Source organism: Nycticebus coucang, chromosome 10, assembly GCF_027406575.1.
Source record: "Nycticebus coucang isolate mNycCou1 chromosome 10, mNycCou1.pri, whole genome shotgun sequence".
NCBI classification, from domain to species: Eukaryota; Metazoa; Chordata; class Mammalia; order Primates; family Lorisidae; genus Nycticebus; species Nycticebus coucang.
Genome location: NC_069789.1, coordinates 104701245 through 104718883, shown reverse-complemented (window position 1 = coordinate 104718883; position 17639 = coordinate 104701245).

The following is a 17639-nucleotide window of genomic DNA, read 5'->3' as shown; positions in this document are numbered from 1 at the left end:
CCTCCCTTTCTCCTAACTTCCATCCACTTCATGAACATGTCCTCTCAACTATGGCTCAAGACATTTCTCAAATATAACAACTTCTTAACTCCTGCTACCTTCCTGATTGAAGCCATTGTCACCTTCTGTCTATAGCAGCCTCAACTGTTCTCTCTCCTTTCACTCTTGCTTCTCCTTCTCCTTTCAAATGATTCTCCACACAATGGCCAGAAAGATACACACACAGGTAATGTGATCACAAAACTCTCGTTGCTGAAACCCTGTTACAGCCCCCCATCACCATTGGATTATAATGTCCCGCCTTCCGGCTGGTCCTGCCCCTCACTCCCATTCTCCACTCCAGCATAGGGCTTGCTTTCTTTCAGGGCTCTGGTCTGTGCTGTTCCACCTGCTAGTCCCTCAGCCTTCACCCTTCATTGGTTTTGTAGGACTCAACTTAAATGTTGCTCTCTTCTGGAAATCTCCCCTGGTTACTTTTTTTTTTTGAGACAGTGACTTAGTTTGTTGCCTCCCCACTCCCTGTAGAGTGCTGTGACATCATAGCTCACAGCAACTTCAGACTCAAGCTCAAGTGATTATCTTGCCTCAACCTCCTGAGTAGCTGGGACTATAGGCACCTGCCACAAAGCCCTGCTGTTTTTTAGAGACAGGGTCTCGCTGTAGCTGAGGCTGATCTCGAACTCATGAGCTCAGGTGTTCCACCTCCCAGAATGCTGGGATTACAGGCATGAACCACCACACCTGGCCCTATCCCTGGTTACTTTTGGGCATCCTTTACCATTCATTACACTATATTGTGACTGCCTATTTACATTTCTCTTTCACAGTATACCGGAAGCTCTCTGAGAACAGGGACAGGATCTAGTCTACTCCTGTATTCCTAGCACTCAGTGTAAGTAGGTGCTCAATAAATGCTTGCTATTTAGAAGCCATGCATGTTCGTCCATACTTTCCTCCTGAACACCCTCTCCCTTACCCCACCTACCAAATATTTAACTTCTCTCTCTGCTTCTCTACCATATCTTTGACTCCCATTCCCCGCTATATCTCTCCCCTCTTTTCCCCACTCCCACACAGGGCCCTCACCACCCACCCACATCTGATCTCCAGGGTATGCTGCCTACGTGAGGCTTGGTGTATGCTATCAGTGAGTTTCTCCCCTCTTGCACCAGTCTGAGACTCACACCGAGCTGGAATGCAATAATAGGGCTAATTCACTGACATGGCTTTTGGGTGATGGCTCACTAGGGACCCCTAAGGATATAAGCCCTCCCCTCAGTAACTGCCAGTACAATGAGTTTTGCACAGAGAGTACACGTGGGTGGCCTGCTCCTGCCAGGGCCTCTCTGCCCTTTAGGCCTCTACACACCCTATTCCTTTCACCTTGATCTCTGTCTCTCATCTTGGCTATCTCTCACTCATCCTTCAGACCTGAGATTAGGAGTCACATCCTCTGAGAGGATCATGCTGATGGGATTAGGTATATCCTACCCCCAAGTCTGCTGTGACACCCAGTATTTACCCCTTGGTTGGTACTTAGCCCACAGTTCTTCATGCTGTACCAATCTGACACCTTTCCCAGGACAGGGAGACATGTCTGTCCAAAGCCTGGCGTAGAGGAGGCAGTTAGGAAAATTTTGTTGAATAAGCAAATAAATGGAAGAAAATGACCAAGTGTTACCAAACGAGTCACTCCCAATCTTTGGGTTTCAGTTTCCTGTTTTGGAAAGAGGTAGCAGAAGAGTGTGGAACAGTATGCTGGTGAATGTTTAGTAACAAAGTAGAGAAAGTCCTGATTTGGGACAACCACTGATTTCTATGCTGTCAGTTCTCTTACTGGAGGTGATTTTGATGTGAATGATGGGCTCTCCCGAGCAGGTGCAAGCCACCTCCAGTTCACCACTGCAAGCGGAGTGGCTTCAGCCAGAAGAACTCCAAGATACTTCTTCTTTTTTTTTTTTTTATAGTTTTATTGTTAAAGGACCTTTGTGAGTCAAATGAAGCAAATCTAACTCCAAGATACTTCTAGCTCCAATATCCTTGCACTTGGCCTCCTCCCAGCTCTCCCAGGAACCTGGAGGTCATGGGTCTGGCTATTTCCCACTATTATCACCTCTCCAGACTTCCAGTTATTTCTTATGTCTAGTCCCAGAACATGCAGAGCTATGCCCAGGCCACCTAGAACCCCTTACTGCCTATGGGCTAGTGGCCCTTCTGTGGCTTTCCAGGTGGTGAGTTTACATGTCTCTACCAGGCAGCCTTCATGGGCTTCTCCAGGAATACTGCTTGGCTCAAGCCCTGCTGTTCAGACCTGTATGGAGGGATGTCTACCCTCCCTATATTTCTGCCCCTCCTTCCCACACTCTCAGGGTTCCCTGAGAACAGGGCTGTGTCTATTCTCAGTTTTCATCTCGCTGGACTGCTGACATCTGGCCCTTTGGTTGCCTCCCTCCTCTCAAAACTCTCTGTTCCCTCCCTGGCATTTCTTCTGTCTCCTTCCATGCTCCTTTTTGGTCTCTGCCCAGCTATTCTACACTGACTACACAGCCAGCGGCTTCCTCACTGCAGTTTCCTCTGCCTGGAACACACTTCCTTCTCTCTGCATGGTTATCCAAGCAGGAGCCTGCGGCGGGCGTCAGTGCACTGTCTACTACCTGTGAGCCCCATGCAAATTACTTACCACCTCCAAACCTGTTTTCCCCATCTATAAAATGAAGATAATAGTAGCAATTACCTCATGGAATTGTTGTGCAATTAGTGGGAAAGAGGCATGTAAAATACTGACATAGCGTCTAGTACACACAAAGTGCTTAATAAATGTTGATTATTATCATTCAGGGCTCAGCGTAATCATGCCTTCCTCAGGCAAGCCACCCGGACGGCTGCAGGCTGCGTTAGGTGCCTGGTCTCTGCACCCCGGCATTCTCGGGCACTCCCAGCACTTTAATTTCTTGTTCCACGATGACGAGAGCCGTTTTTGGCACACAGATGGTACTCAGTAAACATTTGTGAATGAACGAATGAATGAATGAATGATATGGATACTGCCTGAGCCCGGACTTTCCTGGGTACGCCCAGGAGGGGGCGGGCTGGGTACTCGGGCCGGCAGGTGGCGCCCGCTCCCGCCGGTCGCTTCCCGGGTCCCCGCCCATGACACCTCTCCTGCCCCACTCTCTTAACGTGGGCGCTCAGGGCCATAAGAAGGCGGGAGAAGTGGGATCCAGAGCGAAGCGAGGCTTTCACCCCTCCTTTTTACTAGGGGTGCCCAGCCTAACCAGACTGGAAGGGGCCGCCTGAGGAGATGTGAACCGCGGTGTCCTGATGGGGCCCATGTTGCCTTGGGGACTTGAAATGAGAGGCAGTGAAGTCGATGAATGAGTCAGAAGCTGAGATCTAGGAACCAGACGCTGTGGGTGAATCAATCAGTGAAAGAGGAAGGGGAGGCCTGGTCTCCATGGCAATGGTAATGTTTGTGGCAAGCTGGGGACTTCCGGGTCCCCAGGGCTGGTGAACAGTGATTCACCACAGGAAAGGGAAGGCTGCAGAGAGACCTGGTGCTGGGGACCGGATGCCTTAGGGCCTCTGCTCTGCCAGGTACTGGGAGAGGACTGAGAGAGAAACTGATCCCCAAGAGGGGAGCCCCCTCTGCTTCACATACTGGTCTCCCTGCTTATGACAGCCCTATGGAATTAGTTGCCCCATTTCATGAGAGAGGAAGCTGTCCTCCTGGGACAGGGGAAGAGCTGGGATTGGAACCAAGGCTAGTGACTCTAACATGCTTGGGGAGACCCAAGCAGAAAAGGAAGAACAGGGCGGGGAGTCAGTATAACTAAGACCCCTGAGGAGATGGGTCCCCCCAGTGTCCCCTACCTGTGTGAGCCCAACACTGACAGGGATGCAGCTGACAAATCACATGGCCTCATGTGGGCCAGAAACTGCCTTCAGTTCATCTCTCCTCCAAACCCAAGAGTACAGGTCCCGGTTCTGCTCCATCCAACATCCTCCACCATTTTCTGCTGTGGGCCTGGGAGCAGACTTGGGTGTGCACGTGCGTGTATGTGTGTGATCATTATATCTGCATACCCCCAATACCTCCCAGCTCCTGTTAATGCCAGGGAGTTCCCACCTCTTCTGGTCCCTATCAGTAAAGTTTCATTCTTGTTCAGTTTTGGGGCCCTTAAAATTTCAGTACAAAGAGGGTAACCCTATACCCCCAGGCCTTAATGGCATGCAAGGGGGAAGTCCAGCCCCTCTTCATCTCTTCTCCTGCAGCAGAAGGGATAGAGATAGGGAGGACCCTGGAAGTTCTCCAGTCAGGTTCTCCTGTTTTGTACGTGTAGGAAACTGAGGTCCATAGAAGAGAAGCAATTTTTCCAAGGCCACAGTGCATATTCATAGAAGAGTGAACTAGATTCCCTATCTTCAGACTCCAAGTTCTATGAGACCAGAAAAGATCTTTTTTGGGGGGAGGGGGGCAGAGTCTCACTCTGTTGCCCTTAGTAGAGTGCCCTGGTGTCACAGCTCACAGCTACCTCAAACTCTTGGGCTTAAGCGATTCTCTTGCCTTAGCCTCCTAAGTAGCTGGGACTACAGGCGCCTGCTGCTACAATGCCTGGCTGTTTTTTTGTTGCAGTTATTGTTTTAGCTGGCCTGGGCCGAGTTTGAACCCACCAGCCTCGGTATATGTGGCTGGCATCTTACCCACTGAGCTATGGGCACCGCCCACCAGAAACGATCTTGAATTTGGCACTGGGTTCTTGGGAATGGAGTCGGGTAGATGAGCAAATGGAGAGAAAGCAGATCAAATGGAATAAGCTCACATTGAGTAGCATGTGAGAAGAAAGTACATAATGCATGCCCCCCCCCCAATCTGCTATATGACATCAGGGATAGTGGAGGTGGGAGCACTGGAAGGACTTATCACATTTGTGTTTCAGGGGTACAAGATCCTGGGCAGGTTCCTTATCCTCTCTAAGCCCCAGTGATAATGCAGGGTGTTCTACCTCCAGGTTTGCAGGGATCATGGAGGGATGACAGGAAAGTACTTGGGAACCATGGGGTGCCAAGAATATTGTCAGTTTTCAGGGAAGGCAAGTCATGGCTGGAGGGACCAGGAGACAGCTGCCCTGCAATGCAGAGGTAAGGGATAAGCCAAGATGTTGGATCCTTAATCCCTGGGAGAGCAAAAGAAGAATATAATTTTTCAACATGTTTGATACAAGCAGCAGTTCTCCTCCCTGGGGGTGGGAAGAGGTGGGCAGCAGGTTCCTGTGGACCCCTGGGGTGCCCAGAGGCTGTGGGAATCTGAGCACTAATTAGCTCTGGCTCTCTAATTGGGCTTAATTGCCTTCTCATGATGGGCAATTAGGAGGCTGCATTAACTGGCACAGGGAGGGTGACAGCTCTGTAGGAGCTGGTCAGGGGTCTCCTTTTGTGAGGAGGGTGCAGGCGAAGGGTGGCCCCAATGGGAGGCTGCCCCATTGTCCAGCCCCCATGAGGGAGGAGTCCCAGAGACTATAGAGTCTTCCCCTGACCTGTGGCTCCTCTGAGCTTACTTACTTTTTTTCACCTGCTGTCTGATTTTTCAGCCCAGAGGAGACCCAGAGCCTGGGCCTGTCTCCTTTGCAATGTCAGGACTGATAGCTGTGGGGTCTAGGTTGAGAATGTGGGTTGAGAATGTAGCCCAGTTTCTAGAGTCTGAATCTCAGACCACCCTTGTACTGGTTGTGTGACGTTGGACCTTTCGTGCTTTGTTTTCTTGCCTGTAAAATGGAGCTGATAACAAGAGTTCCTGCCATGCAGGGTCACGGATTGGGTGAACATACACTATTTATGGGCTGGGTGTGGTGGCTCACTCCTGTAATCCTAGCATTCGGGGAGGCTGAGGTGGGCAGATAGCTTGAGCTCACAAGTTCAAGACCAGCCTAAGGAAGAGTGAGACTATCTCTAAAAATAGCCAGGTGTTTTGGTGGGCTCCTGTAGTCCCAGCTACTTGGAAAGCTGAGGCAAAATGATCACTTGAGCCCAAGAGGTTGTTGTGAGCTGTGACATGACGGCACTCTACCAAGAGCAACAAAGTAAGATTGTCTCAAAAAAAAAAAAAAAAAATGAGGCAAGAGAATCACTTAAGCCCAGGAGTTTGAGGTTGCTGTGAGCTGTGATTGCCACAGCACTCTACCAAGGGTGACATAGTGAAACTCTGTCTCAAAAGAAAAAAAAAAAAGATAGAGACAGAGGGTGGCACCTGTGGCTCAAGGAGTAGGGCGCCAGCCCCATATACTAGGGGTGGGGAGTTAAAGCCCGGCCCCAGTCAAAAACTGCAAAAAAAAAAAGAGAGAGAGAGAGAAAAGAACATGCACTATTTAGAAGAGTGGCACTATAAGCAGCAAGTGTTGGCTGTTATCACTCCTACTCCAAACCTCAGCTTCTTCATCTGTAAAGTGGCAGAAAATTTTTACTGAAAAGTGCCCTAGTCTCATGCCAGATTAAGTACTGAATCAAAATAACCAAGACTTGGTCATTGGAAGTTTATTTATTTATTTAGTTAGTTAGTTTTTTAGAGACAGGGCTGGAGTGCAGCATTATGATCATGGCTTACTATAACCTCCAAATCCCAGGCTCAAAAATCCTTCTGCCTGCTGGGCGTAGTTGCTCACACCTATAATCCCAGCACTCTGGGAGAAGGGTGGGTTGCTTGAGCTCAGGAGTTCCAGACCAGTCTGAGCAAGAGTGAGACCCTGTCTCTACTAAATCAGTAGAAAAAACTAGTCAGCTCAGTGCCCATAGCACAGTGGTTACAGAGCCAGCCACATACACTGAAGGTGGCTGGTTTGAACCCAGCCCAGGCCAGCTAAACAACTGCAACAACAACAACAAATAGGGTCCTGTGGCTCAGTGAGTAGAGCGCCGGCCCCATATACCAAGGGTGGCAGGTTGGGACCTGGCCCGGGCCAAAATGCAACAAAAAAATAGCCAGATGTTGTGGCAGGTGCCTGTAGTCCCAACTGCTTGGGAGGCTGAGGCAAGAGAATCGCCTAAGCCCAGGTTGCTGTGAGCTGTGATGTCACAGCACTCTACTGAGAGCGATATAGTGAGACTATCTCAAAAAAAAAAAAAAGAAAAAGAAAAAACTAGCCAGGAGTTGTGGCCAGCACCTGTAGTCCCAGCTACTGGGGAGGCTGAGGCAAGAGGATTGCTCCACCCAGGAGTTTGAGGTTGCTCTGAGCTATGACACCATGGTATTCTATCCAGGGTGACAGAGTAAGACTGTCTAAAAAAAAAAAAAAAAAAAATCAAAATCTTTAGGCAGGGGATTGCCTGAGCTCACAGGTTCGAGCCACAGTGAGACCAGCCTGAGCCACAGTGAGACCCTGTCTCTGAATATAGCCGGGCGTTGTGGTGGGTGCCTGTAGTCCCAGCTACTTGGGAGGCTGAAGCAAGAGGATTGCACCACCCAGGAGTTTGAGGTTGCCTTGAGCTATAACACCATGGCACTCTACCAAGGGCAACAAAGTGAGACTCTATTTCCAAAAAAAAAGCAAAATAACAACAAAAAAACCCCCCCAAATCCTTTTGCCTCAGGCTCCTGGGTAGCTGGGACTACAGACACATACCACCATACCCAGCTAATTTAAAAAAAAAAAATTTTTTTTGAGACCATCTCAAGCTGTGGCCTTCGGTATAGTGCTGTGGTGTCACAGCTCACAGCAACCTTAAACTGTTGGGCTTAAGCAATGCTCTTGTCTCAGCCTACCAAGTAGCTGGGACCATAGGCACCTGCCACGATGCCCAGCTATTTTTCGGTTGTAGTTGTCATTGTTGTTTGGCAGGCCCAGGCTGGATTCAAACCGGAGCCTTATTTTTTATTTTTTGAGACAGCATCACAGCATCATAGCTCACAGAAACCTCAAACTCTTGGGCGATTCTTTTTGCCTCAGCCTTCTAAGTAGCTGGGACTACAGGCATCCACCACAACACCTGGCTATTTTTTTTTTTTTATAATGTATATATATTTTTTGAGCAGTCTCAAGCTGTCACCTTGGGTAGAGTGCCGTGGCGTCACAGCTCACAGCAACCTCAAACTCTTGGGCTTAAGTGATTCTCTTGCCTCAGCTTCCCAAATAGCTGGGACTACAGACGCCTGCTACAATGCCTGGCTATTTTTCGGTTGTAGTTGTCATTGTTGTTTGGCAGGCCCTGGCTAGATTCAAACCCGCCAACTTCTGTGTATGTGGCTGGTGCCCTAGCCGCTCAGCTACAGGCGCCAAGCCAGCACCGGGCTATTTTTGTTGTTGTCGTTGTTTGGCAGGCCGGGGCCAGGTGCAAACCTGCCAGCCCTGGTGTATGTGGCTGGTGCCCTAGCTGCTGAGCTACAGGCACTGAGCCATTGTTTTTCTTTCTTTCTTTTTTTTTTTTTTTAGAGATGGGATCTTGCTATGTTGCCTAGGCTGTGCTTGAACTTCTGGTCTCAAGTGATCCTCCCACCTTGGCCTCCCAAAGTGCTGGGATTACAGGCATGAACCACTGTGCTTGGCTAATAGGCAGTTTTGAAAGCCCCCTCCCCTAAGAAATTCTGATGCCCAGCAAGGTTTGAGGTCACTGGATGGAGGGTCTCAAAGTGTTCGCCTGAGCCTAGCTCAGTGCCTCCTGGTCCCTTGCCACCCAAGAGGCCTCTGCATAGTCCAGGATGTGCTGCACTTAGATTGAAACTCATTACCACCTGTGCAGCCAGAAGCAGGTCCTTCCCCACTCACAGAGTCCTTCTCAATAAAATGAGAATAATGACCTTGCATTGCTCACCTCCCAGGGCTGCCTAGGGATAATGTTTTACTACTGATAGGACCTGCTATAAAGGTAGGCATTTACATCATTCCTTCCCTCCATAAACACTTACTGAGGGCCTAGCACATACCCATCTCTTTTACATGCAGTGAATATGGAGTTAATAACCTCCTGAAGAAACATGTCCCCAGCCATCAGACCAATTAGGCCTTTGGACCAACCCCTCCCTATCTTTAGCTCCTACTAGGTAAGAAATGAGCCAATGAACATAAAGCACCTAGAACAGGCCCTGACACATAGCAAGTGCTCTGTACACAGTAGCTCTTATTAACTGCTGTTATTGTGACCAGGCCCCAGGCTGGGTGTGGAGGGAGGCCTAGTTGTAGTGCACACATGAAGTTCAGATGAAGGGAGGCAGTGTAGGTGGGGCCTGTGGGACAAGGTGAGCCCAGTGAGGTGCTGAGGAGTGGGGTGTGTGGAAAGAGTAGAGGGGGAAGATGGTGCTTCCAGGGTGCTGGTTCATGACGGAAGTGTGATGAGGATGCTCAGCTGAATGTGAGCTGAATGTGCATTGAGTGCCTTCTGTGTACCTATACTGGGGGAAGACAGGTGTACACAGTGTCACAGCCACCATGTACAAAGGGATATTGGAGTCTCAGTGAAGACACCCAACCCAGACTTAGTGGCACTTTCATCTCAGCTACTAGAGGCTCATCAGGAGTTGAGGATGAGCAAGAGTTGATCAGGGGGCAAAGTATGTGTCAGATCTGGAAAGCCTAGATAAGAAAAAACAAAAACAAAACAAAACAAGGATTGCTGGTATTGAGAGGGCAAGTGATGAAGACAGAGATGCAGGCACAGCCCAGGTCACAGGGGGCTTCACAGGTCAAGGAATTTGGACTTTGCCCCAAATTCAGTCGGGATCCACTGTTAGTTTGAAGTCTTGTGGAAACACCATGTGGTTTTCATTTTGGAAAGATCGCTGCAGCTTATGGAGGAGAAGGCGTGGGGCAGAGGTAAGGGTGGTGGCAGGAAGACTGACAGTGATCAAAGCCAGGGTGCGGGAGGTGTGCACAGGACAGAGAAACCCTGAAGGTGGGGGCCTTCGGATTTGGGGGCTCATTGGCCAAAGGAGAAGAAAGGGGTATAGCTGAGGAAGGAAAAGCAGAGTGGGGCCAGGGTGCTATTGGGGAGAAATGGAGAACTCTTTCTGGGACATCCAAGAGGGATGGCAAGCATGGAAGGTTGGGGGTCACTACTGGCCTGGGAATACTTAGGGTCCTCTTCCAAGAATTCTAAAGAATGGAAAGTCACTTTACCTTGGCCTAGTGCCAGTCCCTCCCTTTCCCTGGCCTCTCTGGACAGGCTGGGAATTCCTGGTCGAGAGATAGCCTGCTGTGCAGGCCTGCCTGGATCCTCCCCAGCCCACCTAGAGGAACACACCTGCCTGCTTGTTCCCTGATACAGGAGGGTTGGGGTGTGGGGGGTGACAGTAGAAATGAATGCAGGAAAGCTCCCCACTCCCACATTCTGGGGCCTCTCGCTTCAGTTGTGGCCCAGGGAGTGGGTACCAAGGAAGTGGCCAGAAAGCAAGTTCTCTGGGCCTGGGTACAGAGGGCAGCAGGGGGGAAGGGGGCATATCGCAGACTCATCAGGCCAGGCACATAGGTTTCAGTCCTGATTCTGTCAGCTCTGGTTGGGAGACTCTGAGCTCACGGCTTTCTTCTTGTCTTAATACTGGGCTGTTTGGTTTAGGTGGTGGAGATGTGAATGAGCCCTTTTGCCTGCAGCCGTGAGTTGAATGTGTAAGTGTTTGGAAGTTGAGTTCTCCCCAACATGAGGTGTCCGCAGTGGGCGCACCAGCACAGCCTGGCCACTCCACCCTGCCCAGCCCATCTTCATTTCCAGCCCCTCCCTGGCGCCTCTGGCCTCCTGTAGCCCGCTCTTTGCCCTCCCTAATGAAGCTTTGGTTTCTGTGGGAATGTGACTTGAATTAACTCTAGGGAGAAAAATCTCAGAAACCAGGAAAGGGGGGCCATGGGGAGGGGGCAATGAGTCACGTTTCCATGTGTTTTTTTTCAAACTTTCCGATGTGAGTTTGGAAAACAACGGCCTTTTGATTGCCAGCTTGGAATGGTTCTCCAAGGGCCCCATGTTCTGCTTCTGTAGGTATTGCTGTAACTGCTGTGCCCTGGCCCACCCCTGAGCTCTGCTTTGTTTCCTGAGATCCCCTCCTCCCTTTGTACATGGAAGGCACAATGCTGTTGGGGTACTGAGAAGCCCCACCCATGGTGTCATTTCAGGCCTTCTAGTTTTACTCCACAGCGATGGCCCTTCCTCTACCTTTGCTTGAGGGTGGATCTATGGAGGCTACAATGGAGTCAGGGACTTTGTCCCTACAGCCACTCTGGCCAACACTCCAGCCCTTGAGAACCTCCTCTTGTTCCCAGAAGCTTCCTCTTTGTGACCTCCCTACCAGTCCTTCTCTCCCATCTCCATGTCCCCATTTCCAGAGGACCTATGGTGAGGAAACCTATGGATGCCCAAAAAGATCCTTGCAGAGCAGAGGCCTGGGGAAGTGGGCAAGGATAGACCTATGGTGTGTCCTCCGAATGTGCTGGTCCCTGAGCTGGCCCCCAGCAAATCCTGTATCCAGGACTCATCTCAGCGGTGGAAACGGGTGTCAGGATCTCCAGTTGCATACAGAAGCTGAGGCTTAGCCAGGAAAATGGGTAGGGATTTTTACTACAGGCAGATGGTGGTTCCCTTGAGCAGGAGACAGAGAGGACAACCTGTACCCTGCCTTGTGGGTCCTGAGCCCTTTCATCCTCCCCCATGTGCTTGGTGGGGGTTCTGAACTGTCTCTCCCCTGCCCCCTCGCTGGGGAATGCCCCCTCCCAGTTTCTGACTAATCCTTTCCAGCAGCACGTCCTGCCCCCGCTGTGCCCATGCCAGGAACAGCCCACATCACATGGGCCACATCTGGCTCCATTTGAGCACACCCCACTCCCCCCCTCCCTATCCCTTGCCCTTCTCTGCCCAGAGAACAGAATGGGCAATGCCCCTTAGGAGCCCCTCCGCTGGCTCCACCAGCCCCTCTCCCCACCTCTGTGAAGCTTCTAATGGAGCCCCTCCTTTCTCTTCATCCTCTGGACATCTTGGCTCCCTTCTTCAGCACCCCCTCTGCCCCTTCCTCACCATATCCTGACTCTTTGGGTCTCCCCTTCTCAGCTCCCCCCCCAGCCCCCACCACCACACACACACTGAACAACAGATTGAGAAAGGGCATTTTGCAAAGTCTGAATCTCCAAAGCTGTCCCAGATTGGGGGAAGGTCTGGCATCCCAGGAATTAAATTCCTCCTAGTCTAACCCTCTAGCTTGTTGCTGGATTTGGCTTGGGGGGGGCATAGAAGTGACCCCAAGGAGTGTGTGCATGGAGGGGTATAGCTGAGCCTCCCCCGTGGAGGTGGGAGACAGTATGGCTCAGCCTCTCTAGGCTGTCTTTTGTGAGGGTTGGGGAGGAGCCTGGAAGGGCCTCTGGCTACTGGCCTCCCTTCTCCTTCCTCCCTGCTTAGCAACCGTTGTCACCGGGTAAATATTTGTCCTACCAAGATCTGGGGCTGAAGTAGTGGCCTCAATGGGTAGTTGCCCCTCTCCTCAATTCCTGGGCTGCTCCTCTCCTCTGTCCAGCTCCCCACTTAAGGCCCCCTGGCCTGGATTCCAGATGTAGTCCCCACCCCTTCCCTCAAGATTGGACCTCCTCCCCAACCTCCTTTCTTTCTCCTCTTCATTCCCACTCACCCTCTGTGTTCAACTCTGGTCCATCCTCTACCCTTTCATCTATTCACTAAGGGACCTGAGTGAGGCCCCACCCCCATGCCAGACAGGTCCTCTGCTTCTCTGCCCCAACATCCCACTGGGAGCCCAGCCTGGCTTTGCTCTTTGTACATCACTGTTGCTCACTGAGCCCTGGGACGTCCCTCTTCTCTCCCGCAGGAAATATGCCCCCCACCTCTAAACCTTAGCTCAGCAGAGAGAGAAGAGAAGGTGTGTGGGAATGTTTTGGGGACCTCATCCTCCATTCCCAAGCCAGGAAGCTCGGCATCAGGACACCAGCACCATTTTCATCTCCTTGGGTGGGACTGAGGATACCCTGGCCAAGAGGAAACAGATGCCCCTTTGGCCCCTCCCTGAGCAGCCTGAGCAGGCCAGGGCCTGATAGCAAGCCAGCCTTAGCCTGTGCATCCTGTCCCTCCTGCCAGGCCCTCACCACCCTCTCCTCTTCCAGTGGTTCCCCTATTACCTGTTACTGATGGAGAGTCCCTCAGGGGTCAAGGCCAAAGTGAGGTGGGCTCTCCAAGTGTCCTGTGAACTTTGAACTTACTGGGCAAGAGATCAAGTAGGGTGGTCCTCTGGGACCAGCCTGTAGGTTGGCTTAGGGATAATGGGCAGCAGACCTGGGGAGTCTGACAAATGTGGGTCTAGAAATGAGGGGGTTGGGCTGCATGCTGTCCTGAAACTCCTCCCAGCTCTAGCTCTAGGCAGTGAATGATGAAACACTGGCTCAAGCGCAGTCCCTTCCCTGTCCCACCAGAGCAGAGACCCTGACATCTCCTTGCCTCACTTTGCAGTCCTCCTCCTGTTTCCCCATAAAGTGCCCCACCCATCAGAAAGTCTTCTATAGATCAACCACTAACCTTGCTGAGAACTCGTGTTCCCACCCGACCTCCTGGCCAGGCCTGAGTGCAGGGGAGAGCCTTCACAGGGATCCTGGGGCGTGTGGGGGCTGCAGGGGTTGGGGACAGGGGCAGATTTACCTCAAAGCTAAAGGAGGGGACGCTTCAGAGCCTTTCAGTTGCAAAGGCCCTGAGAGGGGCCCGCCAACGTTTCCACACAGTCATACGTCCATAAAATTTGCCAAAGATATTTTTATAATTTGTAAAGAGGGCCTCTCCGCAAAACTGTATGCGCTTTGGGTAGAATGACCAACCGTCCTGATTTTAGCACTGAAAGTCCTTAGTCCTAGGAAATTCCTCAGTCCCTGGAAAATCAGGGCAACTGGCCACTCTCGTTGCAGGCCCCGCAAACACTGGGTATACACCGGGATGGGAGTGCGGTAGGAATCCTTTTCTGCCTCACTTCCTGGAAAGGTGTGGAGAGGGGACCTTCTCTGCAGCCCTGGAGTTGTGGCGCTTGTTTGTTTCCTTGGCAACAGGGAAAGGAAACCCCCATTTAGGAGGCGGGGAGGCCCCAGCAACTGGGCACACAGACACACACACAACCCGCAGCCGCCCACGCGCACCCGCCTGCGTCAGCACCTGCTGCGGGCCCCAGGGCCGCCCCGGGCGCGGGGGGAGAACCCGCCCCGGCGGCTCTGCGGAGGACGTCAGCTTTCCATATGGCCCCGCCCACGTACGGAGCCCCGCCCCCTCCACCCCAACGCATAGGAGGCGGATGAAGAGCCAAAACTTGGGAACAGAGGGTGGGAGAGCAGAGAGGAAGGAGATGTCGCTGCCGAATTTCTTTCTGCTCACTGCCTGAGCTCCGTGGCTCTGGTCTGGTGTGCACTGTGACAGACTAGGGAGCCTGAAACAGATGGGGTGGCTCTTCTGGACCAGTTGGGGGGAGAACAGAGCTCCTGGCACACTCTAGGATTTTGCTCTTGGATGGAACCCCTTGGGGTCTGGGCCAAACAGAGGTAGGGTATAGTTAACTTGGTGGTAGAGACCCAGAGGTTTGGGCCTGCTTCTGTTCAATTACAGCTTCGTAGCCTTAAGCAAATCAGTTAACCTTTCCCAGACTCAGTCTCCTCATCTGTAATATGGGGATAATGGTGCTTGCTTGTGCACCTCAGAGATATAAGGTTAAGATAGTAATCTTGATTGTGAAAGGGTTGTCACCAGGGAGACCTGCTCAGGTGTGAGGGGTTGATTCTCTACTCATTATCCAGCTGCCTTTCTGGCCTGGCTGGAGCAGGAAGCTCAGCAGCCCCTCCCCCACATCATAGGAAAAGCCATGCCAGTCCCTTGAGGTGGACTAGCTTCTTAAAATCTGTCCAGAATGCTGCTCTGTCTCCTGTTGTGGCACGGCATGAGGTCAGAGTGCTATCTTGGAGGTTCTGGTCCTGCATGGCTGTGTGACCTTGGGCAAATCTTTCTTCCTCTGGCCTCAGAAGCCCATTTATAAAGAGAGGGTCTTATTCCTCAGAGCCCTGGAGGCCTCTTGGGATGGGGAAGGGATCACCCCAACTACCCTAACTAGAGAGGCTCTGCCTCTGTCATATAGTATATTGGGTGAGGTTTATTTTATTTTATTTTTTTGTAGAGACAGAGTCTTACTTTATCACTCTCAGTAGTGTGCCATGGCAACTTCCAACTCCTGGGCTTAGGCGATTCTCTTGCCTCAGCCTCCCAAGTAGCTGGGATTACAGGCGCCCGCCACAATGCCCGGCTATTTTTTTGTTGTTGCATTTTGGCCGGGGCTGGGTTTGAACCCGCCACCCTCAGTATATGGACCTGGCGCCCTACCCACTGAGCCACAGGCGTCACTTAAGGCGTTGTGGCGGGTGCCTGTAGTCCCAACTACTCGGGAGGCTGAGGCAGGAGAATCACCTTAAGCCCAGGAGCTGGAGGTTGCTGTGAGCTGTGATGGCACAGTACTCTACTGAGGGTGATAAAGTGAGACTCTGTCTCTACAAAAAAAAATAAAATAAAATGCAGATAATAACACCTACCTTATTAGGTCGCGTTGAAAATTAAACGGAATCACCTCCGTATAGCCCCTAGCCTGGTGCCTGGCACATGGCAGCCACTTAAAGAATGGGCAAGGTCTTTGGCAGTCAAGGTTATAACTATCACCTGTGCATGAATGACTCACCAGTTCAACAGCTATGTAGTACCAGACCCTGTAATCACAGGATGAATAAGACAAGGATCCTCCCTGAAGAACTCACTATAAAGAGATTCCCAAACCATGGCCTAGGATTTCAGAATCATCCTCATCTCCCCATATCCTCTTCCAAAGAGTCACACCTTTCTACCCCATGGTGCAGCATAACTGCCTCCCCAGTGGCCTAGGATCCCATCTGATGACACCTCTCTCTGCCTCCCACCTGTTCGGGATTATAGTCTGAGGTAAGATCTAGGGGCCTTCAGAGTCAGGCCAACTTGTATTAAAATTCCACTTCTGCTGCTAACCATATGACTTTAGACAATTGTTTCTCAACTGGGGCAATTTTTTTTACCCCTAAGGGACATTTGTCAGTGCCTAAAGACATTTTTGACTGTTATAACTAGGGATAGTGGTGCTACTGGAGTTTAGTAGAGGCTAGGAATGCTGTAGACCATTTCCTAGTGCATAGAACTTTCTCCAACAACAATTATCTGCCCCAAATGGCAATAGTGCTAAGATTGAGAAACCTTGCCTTAAATGAATAATTTAACCTGGGCTCTTTGGTTTCCTCATCTGTAAAAGGGCTAATAATAGTATCTACCTTGTAGAGCAGGTGTCCTCAAACTTTTTAAATGGGGCAAATTCACTGTCCCTCAGACCGTTGGAGGGCCGGACTATAGTTTAAAAAAAAAAAAACTATGATCAAATCCTATGCACACTGCACATATCTTACTTTGAAGTAAAAAAATAAAATGGGAACAAATAATCACACCGCTTCATGTGGCCCACGGGCTGCAGTTTGAGGACCCCTGTAGAGCTATTGTAAAGGTTCAACATGTTACTGCAAATACCTTGTGCCTAGCAATAGTTGGCACTTCATAAATATTCCCTACGCAAATTGTTATTAGGATGCCTCTAGGATCCCTCCTGGTTTCATCCTTCTGCTGAGCCCAGCCCACCTAGTTTGGCTTAGTTCTTGCCAAGGCCATTGCCTCTGACTCTTTCCTTGCTAGACTTGATGCTTCCCTTCCCTCCTTGACCTCATGCCCTAGAAGCCTCTCTTTCACACCCCATCCCAGGGCCAGGTCCCTGCCTCCACCTCCCATTTCTCCCCTCCTGTTTCTCCCTCACATTTTCCTCTCTCATCTCGAGTGGCTACCTTGCCCCTCAGCAGACCAGCTACACATTCAGCTCTTCCCATCCGCATCTCTGCACAGACCTCCTCCCAGCACCAGCACCTCCTACATATCCAGCCAAAGTGGCAGGAGATAGTGAAGCATGTCCTGGATTTCGACCAGGCTACCTGGTCCCAATTCTGAGCTCTGCTTGTTACTTGATGTCTAATTTTGTGAATGTCAGCCTCACCTTAAAAAGCAGGGAAATAATCTCCACCCCATAAGGTGGTTTTGTGAACCAAATGAGAATGTATGTGAAAACATATACCAACTATAAAGCTCATAAAAGTGGAAGTTACTCACTGTTTGAGCAGTGTACTGCTTTATATTTTAATTCTCATAGCACTTACCAGCATTTAACAAACTATAGTTTTGCCTTTCGTAATGTCAGCTCTGTGAGAGTAGGAACTTTTGTCTGTTTTATTCACTCCTATATCATTCGTGTCTAGAACAGTTCCTGGCACATAGTAGGTGTTCAATAAATATTTGTTGAATTAGTGAATTTTCTACTCAATTTTTTTTTTTTTTTTTGCAGTTTTTGGCTGGGGCTAGATTTGAACCTGCCACCTCCAGCATATGGGGCCAGTGCCCTACTTCTTGAGCCATAAGGGCCGCCCGAATGAGTGAATTTTCTATATATAAGGCATTTCTGTAAAGTGCCTAAATGTACCTTCGCCAAGAAGCCTTCCTTCAAATGAATGTATCTTAATTAATTATTGCAGCATCCCTATTTTATAGATGAGGAAACTGAGGCTGAAAGAAATGAAATAGCTTTCTCAGAGCCACTCACC